Source organism: Physeter macrocephalus, chromosome 9 (assembly GCF_002837175.3).
Source record: "Physeter macrocephalus isolate SW-GA chromosome 9, ASM283717v5, whole genome shotgun sequence".
NCBI classification, from domain to species: Eukaryota; Metazoa; Chordata; class Mammalia; order Artiodactyla; family Physeteridae; genus Physeter; species Physeter macrocephalus.
The window spans coordinates 62,997,422-63,009,559 of record NC_041222.1 but is presented as its reverse complement, the minus strand read 5'-3'; positions in this window follow the sequence as shown (position 1 = coordinate 63,009,559).

Sequence of the window (12,138 nt, the reverse complement as noted above, 5' to 3'; positions counted from 1 at the left end):
ACTGTTGTGGCCTCTCCCGTTGTGGAGCACAGGCTCCGGACGCGCAGGCTCAGTGGCCATGGCTCACGGGCCCAGCTGCTCTGGGGCATGTGGGATCTTCCCGGACCGGGAAACGAACCCGTGTCCCCTGCATCGGCAGGCAGACTCTCAACCACTGCACCACCAGGGAAGCCCCTTGTAGACTTTTTGATGATGGCCATTCTGACTGGTGTGAAGTGATGTCTCATTGTGGTTTTGATTTGCATTTCTCTAATAATTAGTGATGTTGAGCATCTTTTCATGTGCCTGTTAGTCATCTGTATGTCTTCTTTAGAAAAACCTCTTGTGGGATCTTCCCGGACCGGGGCACAAACCCGTATGCCCTGCATCGGCAGGTGGACTCTCAACCACTGCGCCACCAGGGAAGCCCCCTGCCAATTTTTTGATTGGATTGTTTTTTGGGATGTTGAGTTGTATGAGCTGTTTGTATATTTTGGATATTGACCCCTTGTCAGTCACATCATTTGCAAATATTTCCTCCCTTTCAGTAGGTTGTCTTTTCATTTTGTTGATGGTTTCCTTTCCTGTGCAAAAGCTTTTAAGTTTAATTAGGTCCCATTTGTTTATTTTTGCTTTTGTTTTCTTTGCTTTAGGAGAAAGCAAAAAATATTGCTATGATTTATGTCAAAGAGTGTTCCGCCTATGTTTTCTTCTAGGAGTTTTATGGTTTCCAGTCTTATGTTTAGGTCTTTAATCCATTTTGAGCTTATTTTTGTAATGGTGTGAGGAAATGTTCTAATCTCATTGTTTTACATGTAGCTGTCCATTTTCTCCAGCACCACTTATTAAAGAGACTGTCTTTTCTCCACTGTATATTCTTGCCTTCTTTGTCATAGATTAATTGACCATAACTGCATGGGTTTATATCTGGGCTCTCTGTTCTGTCCATTGATCTATGTGTCTTTTTTGTGCCAGTACCATGTTTGGATTATTGTAGCTTTGTAGTATAGTCTGAAGTCCTGTGGGGTGATACCTCCAGCTTTGTTCTTTTTCATCAATATTGCTTTGGCAATTTGGGGTCTTTTGTGGTTCCATATTAATTTTAGGATTATTTGTTCTAGGTGTGTGAAAAATGTTATAGGTATTTTGATAGGGATTACATTAAATCTGTAGATTGCTTTGGGTAGTATGGCCATTTTAACAATATTCTTCTAATGTGAGAGCACAGGATATCTTTGTATTTCTTTGTATCATCTTCATTTTCCTTCATCAATGTTTTATAGTTTTCAGAGTATAGGTCTTTCACCTCCTTGGTTAAATTTATTCCTAGGTGTTTTTCTTTTTGATGTGATTTTAAACAGGATTATTTTTTTGCTCTCTTTCTCATGATTCATTATTGGTGTATAGAAAAGCAACAGATTTTTGTATATTAATCTTGTATCCTGCAACTTTGCTGAATTCATTTATTCTAACAGTTTTTTGGTGGAGACCTCATGGTTTTCTATGTATATAGTATCGTGTCATCTATAAATAGTGACAGTTTTACTTCTTTCTTTACAATTTGGATGCTTTTTATTTCTTTTTCTGGTCTGATTGCTGTGGCTAGGAATTCCAATACTATGTTAAATAGAAGCAATGAGAGTGAGCATCCTTTTCTTGTTCCTGAGTTTAAAAAGAATACTTTCAGCTTTTCACCATTGAGTATTACACTGGCTGTGGGTTTCTTGTAAATGGCCTTTACTATGCTGAGATATGTTTCCTCTGTACCCACTTTGGTGAGAGTTTGTATTGTGAATTGTTGTTGAATTTTGTCAAATGCTTTTTCTATATCTATTGAGATGATCATGTGATTTTTATCTTTTCTTTTTTTTAAATACGGTGTGTCACATTGACTGATTTGCATATGTTGAAACATCCTTGTGACCCTGGAATAATCCAACTTGATCACGGTACATGATTCTTTTTAGGTATTGTTGGATTTGGTTTGCTAATGCTTTGTTCAGGATTTTTGCATCTATATTCATCAAATATATTTGCCTATAATTTTCTCTCTTTCTTTTTGTAGTGTCCTTGGTTTTGATATCAAAGTAATGGTGGACTCATAAAATGAATTTGAGAGTGTTCCCTCCTCTTCAATTTTTGGAATAGTTTGAGAAAGAGCAGTATTAGTTCTTCTTTATGTGTTTGGTAGAATTCCCCTGGGAAGCGGTCTGGTCCTGTACTTTTGTTTGCTGGGAGGTTTTTTATTACAGATCCAATTTCACTTCTAGTGATAGGTCTGTCAAATTGTCTGTTTATTCTTGCCCTCAGTCTTGGCAGGCTGTATGTTTTTAGAAATTTATCCATTTCTCCTAGGTTGTCCAATTTGTTGGCATATAACTGTTCATAGTACTTTCTTATGTTTTTGTTTGTATCTCTGTGATATGGGCTGTTATTTCTCCTCTTTCATTTTTTTTTGTTTTTTTTTTTTTTGCGGTACGCGGGCCTCTCACTGCCGTGGCCTATCCCACCGCGGAGCACAGGCTCCGGACGCGCAGTCCCAGCAGCCATGGCCCACGGGCCCAGCCGCTCCGCGGCATGCGGGATCCTCCCGGACCGGGGCACGAACCCGCGTCCCCTGCATCGGCAGGCGGACTCTCAACCACTGCACCACCAGGGAAGCCCCCTCTTTCATTTTTTATTTTGTTTATTGGGTCCTCTGTCTTTTCTTCTTGGTGAGCCTGGCTTAAAGGTTTATTAGTTTTGTTTATCTTTTCAAAAAACCAGTTCTTGGTTTAATTGATCTTTTCTCTTGTTTTTTTTTTAACCTCTATTTTATTTATTTCCTTTCTGATCTTTAATATTTCCTCCCTTCTGTTGACTTTAGGCTTTGTTTGTTCTTCTTTTTCTAATTCTTTTAGGTGGCAGTTTAGGTTGTTTATTTGAGATTTTCCTTAGTTCTCGAGAAAGGCCTGTATTGTTATGAACTTCCTTCTGAGATCTGCTTTTGCTGCATCCCATAGATTTTGTAAAGTTGTGTTTTCATTTATGTTTGTCTCAAAGTATTTTCTGATTTCCTCTTTGATTTCATTGTTGACCCATTGTTTTTTTAGTAGCATGTTGTTTAGTCTCCACATCTTTGTTCTTTTCTCATTATTCTTTCTGTAGTTAATTTTTAGTTTCATACTGTTGTGGTCAGAAAAAATGCTTGATATAATTTTTATCCTCTTAAATTTGTTAAAGCTTGTTTTGTGATGTAGTATGTGATCCATCCTGGGGACTGTTCCATGTGCACTTGAAAAGAATGTGTGTTCTACTTTCTTCAGATGTAATGTCCTGTAGATATCAATTAAGTGCAACAGTCTATTGTGTCATTTAAGACCTCTGTTGCCTTATTGATTATCTGTCTGGATGATCTGTTTATTGATGTCAGTGAGGTATTAAAATCTCCTGCTATTATTGTGTTACTGTTAATTTCTCCCTTTATGTCTGTTAGTATTTACTTTATATATTTAGGTGCTCCTGTATTGGGTACATATATGTCAATGAATGTAATATCCTCTTTCTGTATTGATCCCTTTATCATTATATAATGCCCTTCTTGATCTTTTGTTATAGCTTTGTTTTAAAGTCTATTTTGCTGATATGAGTATTGTTCCCCCTGCTTTCTTGTCATTTCTGTTTGCATGAAATATCTTTTTTCATTCCCTCACTTTGAGTTTGTGTGTGTCTTTCACCCTGAAGTGAGTCTCTTGTAGGCAGCATATAGAAAGGTCTTATTTTTTATTCATTCAGCCACCCTGTGTATTTTGATCAGACCATTTAGTCCATTGACATTTAAAGTAATTATTGATAGGTATGTACTTATGGACATTTTATTACTTTTTTCCAGTTGTTTTTGTAGTTCTTCTCTGTTCATATCTTTTTGTTTCTCCCATTGTGGTTTGATAATTTTATTTTGTAGTGTGCTCAAGTTCTTTTCTGTTTGGTTTTTGTGTATCTTTGGTAGGTTTTTGATTTGTGGGTACTATGGGTTCATTTATGTTGACTCATAATTATATCTACTTACTTTAAACTGATAGTCATTTAAGTTCAAACACATTATAAAAGATCTACATGTTTTACTTCCCTCTCCCACATTTTGTGTTTTTGAAGCCATATTTTACATCTTCAGGCTTATCCCTTTACTGTTTATTGTAGTTATAATTGCCTTTACAAATTTTTAGTTTTTAATCTACATACTGACTTATTTAAGTGATCTTCAGTCCTTATTATATATTTGCCTTTCTTATTGGGATTTTCATTTTCCTGTATATTCTTACTTCTTTTCCATTTAGAGTAGACCCTTCACATTTCATTTAACATGGGTTTAGTATTGCTGAATTCTTTTAGTTTCTGCTTGTCTGAGAAGTTCTTCATCTCTCCTATTCTAAATGATAATCTTGCTGGGTAGAGAATCCTAGGTTGCAGGTTTTTCCCCTTTCAGGGCTTTGAATGTATCATGCCACTCCCTCCCTTCTGGCTTACAAAGTTTCTGCAGAGAAATCAGCTGATAGCCTTATTGGGGTTCCCTTGTATATGACTCTGTTTTTCTCTTGCTGCCTTTAGAATTCTCCCTTTAACTTTTGCCATTTTAATTATGTCTTGCTGTGAGTCTGTTGGGGTTCTTGTTTGGGACCCTTTGTGATTCCTGTACAAGGATATCTGTTTCCTTCTTTAGGTTTGGGAAGTTTTCAGCAATAATTTCTTTAAATATGTTTTTGATCCCCTTTTCTCTCTCTTCTCCTTCTCTCTTCTCTCTTCTCTCACCTCTGTAATGTGAATGTTGGCACTTTTTATGTTATCCCATAGATCTTGGGTGTTACATTGGTTTTTTTTCATTTGTCTTTTCTGTCTGCTGTTCTGACTGGGTGATTTCCATTACTCTATTTTCCAGGTCACTTAGGCGTTCTTGTGTCATTTAGTCTGAGATTCAGTGCTTCTAGAGTGCTTTATCAAAAATAGGTAATTGAATTATTTATTTTTGATTGGATTTTTGATTGGGTCTTCTTTATAGTTTCTAGTTCCTTGTTAAAATGATCTGTGCTTAGATCAATTCTCTTTCCTAATTCAGTTATCATTTTTGTTACCAGTGTTTTCAACTCATTGTGGTAGACTGATTATCTCTGTTTCATTATTTTTTCAGGGCTTTTTAATTGAGTGTAGTTCCTCTTCCATTTCACTTAGCTATCTCTGTCTCTATGAATTTTGGTGGAACATTTATCTATTATGGTCTTGAAGGGGCGTTTTTATGTGGGAGTGTCCCTAAATAGACTGTGTGTGCCCAGTGTCTTTGGTGTGGACACCAGTCACATCTTTCCTCAGGGTGTGCTTGTCACTATCAGCTTGGTAGGGCGTGTGGCTGGTGTTGAAGGAACTAGAGTCTGTGCAGGGTGTGAGGCGGGACTTCCTCTCTGCTCATTGGCCATCAGTGCCCTGTCACGGGCAGGGTCTTCTCCCAAGTTGCTAGAGCAGAAGCCCTAAGGGTTGGGCCTGAGCTGGTTCTGTTCTCTTTAAATGTTGTGTTTTTCCTTCTCCCTCCACTGGGGCCTTTGCCCCAAAGGAAGGGAGTGCTGAAATAAGTTGGGCTTATGTGCTTACGGAGGTACAATGCACTACCTGTGTAGGTGTCTCTGGCTCTGCTCAGACACAGACCAAGGTTGCATCTTTTCCCCTCTTGTGGTAGTCCCAGATCTAGTGCTATGTTGTGGCATGGTGTGGGCAGTGTCAGAGCATTTGCTCAGCTGGACTGGGGATCATGGTGTGTTGGTCACAGGAATTCTAGCAGCTGCACTGCTGTCAGAAGTCTGGGCTTTTGGGGTGCTGTTTGAGTCAGCACCAACAACGGCTGCTGCTGCGCCACCTGGACCTCATCCCATGCCCCCCAGTTCACCTCTGCATCCCTAGGTTGAGTCTTTTCCCAGGAACTGGCTGCTCTAGATCCAGTGCCAAGCTGTGTCGTGGAGTGGGTGCTACCTCACCACACTCCCCAATCACTCAGCTTGGACTGGGGAGTGTGGTGAGATAGCAACTACTAAGGCAGACCTCTCTTAGCTCTGTCTGTTGGCAAGCCACCCCCTGTGCACTCCTCACGAGTGGAGTCTAGGCTTCTCCAGCTTTTCTGTCTGTCCTAGCATTTCTCCAAGCAGCCAAACAGGCTTGTCTCCTCCATGTAGGACCCCAGGATTGGGACGCCCAGTCGTGATTCTTCCATCTTACTCCCAAAGGTGAACATCTGCCTGTGTAATCTCCATTTTCCTCTTAGTCCCCTCCCAGGGGCACAGATATCAACCCAATGTTTTTCTTCCCATTCTACCCAATTATGTAAGTATCTTTCTTGCAGCCTTGGTTGTATAGGAGTTTTTCTGCCAGTTTCCAGTTAGTTTTGCATGAGAATTGTTCTACATATAGAGGTATTTCTGATGTGTTCTAGTGGAGAGAGGTGAGCTCCACATCCTCTTAACTCCACCATCTTGGTCCCCCTTCTCTATTTTGCTTTTAATGTTGCTTATTTCATGCCTAAATTTTTAAAAAAATGAAAGCTTTAGTGGGTAAAGAGAACAGAACCCCTTTGCAAACTTTAGATGATTTAGTCTAGCTTCCTCCCAATAAAGATGGCTACCTACATTGCTGAAATATATGATTATACATGAAATATATCTCACTAAAATGAAGAGAAAGAAGTAGAAAAACTAAACTTTATGGGGTCATTATAAGAAATTAAAATTTCATTACTAAGTAATAACTTTACTTTTTAAACCAGGTTACCTTAAGAACCTTCCTACTTCTTGAGGTAGAAAACCAAAATAAACAGTAAATTTATAATTATGGTAATTTTGGAGTAGAGATGATGATTCACAATAATTTGAGATATGTGCAACAATTGTAATGTTAAAAAATCTGTGATTTTGTTTGGTGACAGAGTCCCAATTGTTATTATTACTGTGGCTGGTTGACTGTATTCATTATTGAAAGAAATACATTCTGATAGAGATTGGTGAAAATAAGAATGCAATTTCTTTTCTCACTCAAATTCATGTTACCCAGATTAAGAAGCTGAGACAGTAAACATCTAGTTAATCGGGTGTTACCCAGATTGCAAAGCTGATGTCTTTGGCTATCTGTTTTAACCATGTCCACCAAATCTTCATTTCCTTTTGTTCAGTGTCATCAGAGGCTTACTTTCTGAAATCTAATTAATATAGATGAAATAGGAACCATTAGATATTTGGAAAGCATGAGACATAACTTTTTAAATTATCTGTCTTTGGAGTTTCAAATGCCAAGTTGCATTGCCTGAAGTTCCAAGTAACACTAGCTAAGGAATACTGATTACATCAGCAGTGCTTCTGGTGCTGAGAAAAAAGAAAAAAAGAGTAAAACTGAACTGAATCAAAACTGCTTTGGAGAATTTATTTCATCACTCAGCAAAAGTCTACCTAAAAATACAAGTAGAACACACAAGTAATATCATCAGAGTCATTGAGATTTTCCTTTAAGAAGGTACTTGAATGAAAACCAATAGCTAGCACTTCAAAACACATCCATTCGGTATAGATGTGTTTTATTTTACTCCAGTATGCTTTTCGGGAAATATTCTTATCTTCGTCTTAGATTTTCATTCAATAAAAAGGTTAACCTTAGTAGAATGAGTTGGTTCCTAGTCAGCTGTATACATATGCCTATGTTTACTGAAGAAACTTATTTTGTGCCTGCAGTATGTCAGGCACAGCGCAACATTATAGAACCTTTACCAGGGTTCTTGTATACAAGTTTGCTGTAAAAAAAAATGTACCATATCTCACTGAACTCCCTAAGAGAAGTTAACTTTTTTTGTTTTTCAACTACATCTGCCTATCTTGAGCAGATTATCACTTACAAGAATCTGCATTTCTTTCAATAGTTGAAGGAGATAATATAATCAATATCTGTTTCTCCAGAGAAAGAATCTTACATTTATTTAAATTTATGTACAGAGAAAACACAGTCACATTTTATTTTATTGTGCTGAAGTATTAAATGACTTAAAATTAAGAGCTATCTCCCCTTTCCCTAACAACTTCCTCTCACTGGTTTATTTTTTGCTTTGAAAACATCATGTGTTCCTTTGTTCAGATAATTTTCACTTTCTTCTTCTGGGTCTCAGTGATAAGCTAATTTTGATATGGCACTTTTCTCAAGGGCAGTTTTTCTAAGTAATTCCAGGGAGCAACAGTCACAGAATTAACAAGAGTGCCTATTTAGAATCCGGATTCCTGGGCTCCACTAAAGATCTATTGAATCAGAAGCTTTGGTAATCAGCTCAGGAGCCTGCATTTTGACAGGCTCCTCAAATGAGCCTCATATTCACTACAGTTTGACAACCACTGCTTTTGAGTATAAAGTATTTCAGCTTTGGACAGAAAACTGCTAATAAGAACTATTTATATAAAAGCCACCATACAATATAGTTCTCTGTTTGTAGAACTGAGATAATGGCATTCATTTTTTCTTATATAGTTTTAAACCTACTAAATAGGAATTATTAACAAATTAGTCTATCTTTGCTAAGGGTAGCTGGAATTTTAAATCTCATCTTAAAAAAGGTTCCAGTCAATTCTATATGAAAATCAACTAGTAAAAACATGCTTTAATTCATCGGATAAATGTAGGCATCTATTGTGTACTTACTTTGTGGTATTCAGCTGAACCATGGGGTCCTGTGATACATAATGTGTTCTGGAGGTAAGAGCACTGTTTTGTTGTTGTTGTTGTTATTGTTATTGAAGTACAGTTGATGTACACTATCAGGTAAACAATATAGTGATTCACAGTTTTTAAAGGTTTTATTCCACTTATAGTTATAAAACACTGACTATATTCCCTGTGTTGTACAATATATCCTTATAGCTTACTTATTTTATACATAGTAATTTGCACCTCTTAATTCCCTACCCCTATCTTGCCCCTCCCCCTTCCCCTCGCCCCACTGGTAACCACTAGTTTGTTTATCCGTGAGTCTGTTTCTTTTTTGTTATATTCACTAGTTTATTTTATTTTTTAGATTATATATATAAGTGATATTATACAGTATTTCTTTCTCTGACTTTTTTAAAAAAATATTTATTTATTTTGGCTGCGTTGGGTCTTCATTGTGGTGTGCGGGCTTCTCTCTAGTTGTGGTGCACATGCTCCAGGGCACTTGGGCTCTGTAGTTTTTGTGGCACATGGGCTCTCTCATTGAAGCACACAAGCTCAGTAGTTGTGGCGCACGGGCTTAGTTGTCCCGTGGCATGTGGGATCTTAGTTCCACAACCAGGGATCGAACGTGGGTCCCCTGCATTGGAAGGCAGATTCTTTACCACTGGACCACCAGGGAAGTCCCGCTGACTTATTTCACCTAGCCTAAAACCCTCCAAGTCCATCCATGTTGTTGCAAATGGCAAAATTTCATTGTTTCTTATGGATGTATAGAATTCCATTGTGTGTGTGTGTGTATATATATATGTATATATACTACATCTTCTTTATCCATTCATCTGTTGTTGGATACTTAGGTTGCTTCCATAATTTGGCAATCATAAATAATACTGCTTTGAAGATTGGGATGCATGAATCTTTTTGAATTAGTGTTTTCGTTTTTTGGGGGATAAATACCCAAGAGTGGAATTGCTGGGACATATGACAGTTCTATTTTTAGTTTTTTGATATACTGTTTTCTATAGTGACTGCATCAATTTACATTCTCACAAAGAGTGCATGAGGGTGTCCCTTTTCTCCACATCCTTGCCAATATTTGTTATTTGTATTCTTTTTGATGATAGCCGTTCTGACAGGTGTGAAGTGATATCTCATTGTGGTTTTAATTTGCATTTCCCTGATGATTAATGATATCGAGCATCTTTTCATGTACCTGTTGCCCATGTGTATGTCTCCTTTGGAAAATGTCTATTTAGGTTTTCTGCCCATTTTTAATCAGTTTTTTTTGTTTTGATGTTGAGTTGTATAAGCTGTTTATATATTTTGGATATTAACCCCTTATTGGTCATATAATTTTCAAATATTTTCTCCCATTCCGTCAGTTGTCTTTTCGTTTTATCAATGGTTTCCTTTGCTGTGCAAAAGCTTTTAAGTTTAATTAGGTCCCATTTATTTATTTTTGCCTTTGTTTTCTTTGCTTTAGGAGACAGATCCAAAAAAATATTGCTACAATTTATCTCAAAGAGTGTTCTGCTTATGTTTTCTTCCAGGAGTTTATGGTTTCCAATCTTATGTTTAGGTCTTTAATCAATTTTGAGCTCATTTCTGTAATAGTGTCAGGAAATGTTCTAATCTCATTGTTTTACATGTTGCTGTCCAGTTTTCCCAGCACCACTTATTGAGCAGACTGTCTTTTCTTCATTGTGTATGCTTGCCTTCCTTGTCATAGATTAATTGACCGTAAGTGCATGGATTTATTTCTGGGCTCTGTATTCTGTTCCATTGATCTGTGTGTGTGTTTTTGTGCCAGTGCCATACTGTTTTGATTTCTGTAGCTTTGTAGTATAGTCTGAAGTTAGGATGTGAGATTCCTCCAGTTCTGTTCTTCTTTATCAAGACTGTTTTGGCTATTTGGGGCCTTTTGTGTTTCCATACAAATTTAAAAATTATTTGTTCTATTTCTGTGAAAAATGTCATGGATATTTTGATAGGGATTGCACTGAACTGTAGATTTCCTTGGGTGGGTAGTATGGTCATTTTAACAATATTAATTCTTCCAAAACATGAACACAATATATCTTTCCATCTGTTTGTGTCATCTTCAATCTCTTCATCAGTGTCTTATAGTTTTCCAAGGTCTTTTATGATACATCCTTAGGGAGATTTATTCCTAGGTATTTTATTCCTTTTGATATGATTATAAATGGGGTTGTTTCCTTAATTTCTCTTTCTGATAGTTCATTGTTAGTGTATAGAAAAACAACCAATTTCTGTATATTAATTTTGTATCCTGTAACTTTACCATATTCAATGATGAGCTCTAGTAGTTTTTTGATGGTGTCTTTAGGATTTTCTGTGTATAGCATCATGTCACCTGCAAACAGTGAGTTTTGCTTCTTTTCCAATTTGTATTCCTTTTATTTCTTTTTCTTGTCTGATTGCTGGGGCTAAGATTTCCAATACTGTGTTGAATAAAAGTGGTGAGAGTGGGCATCCTTGACTTGTTCCTGATCTTAGAGGAAATGCTTTCCACTTTTCACTGTTGAGTATGATGTTAGCTGTGGGTTTGTTGTATATGGCCTTTATTATGTTGATGTATGTCCTCCCTATGCCAACTTTCTGGAGAGTTTTTATCATAAATAGATGCTGGATTTTTAAAATGCGTTTTCTTCATCTACTGAGATGATCATGTGGTTTTTATTCTTCAGTTTGTTAATGTAGTGTGTCACATTGATTGATTTGCAGATATTGAAAAATCCTTGCATCCCTGGGTTAAATCCCACTTGGTCATGGTGTGTGATCCTTTTGCTGTTTTGCTGGCTTGGGTTTGCTAATATTTTGTTGAGGATTTTTTCATCTGTGTTCATCAGTGATATTGGCCTTGTAATTTCCTTTTTTTATGATTTGCTTATCTGGTTTTGGTGTCATGCTGTTGCTGGCCTCATAGAATGAGTTCAAAAGCATTGCTTCCTCTGCTATTTTTTGGAATAGTTTGAGGAGGATGGTTGTTAACTCTTCTCTAAACGTTTGGTAGAATTTACCTGTGAAGCTCTCTGGCCCTGGACATTCGTTTGCCGGGAGCTTTTTAAATTACTGATTCAGTTCCATTACTGGTAATTGGTCTGTTCCTGTTTTCTATTTCTTCTTAGTTCAGGAGATTGTATGTTTCTAGGATTTTTTTCATTTCTTCTAGATTGTCCATTTTACTGGCATATAGTTGTTCATAGTACTTTCTTTTTATTTTTAACATCTTTATTGGAGTATAACTGTTTTACAATGGTGTGTTAGTTTCTGCTTTACAACAAAGTGAATCAGTTATACATATACATATGTTCCCATATCTCTTCCCTCTTGCGTCTCCCTCCCTCCCACCCTCCCTATCCCACCCCTCTAGGTGGTCACAAGGCACCGAGCTGCTCTCCCTGTGCTATGCGGCTGCTTCCCACTAGCTAGCTATTTTAC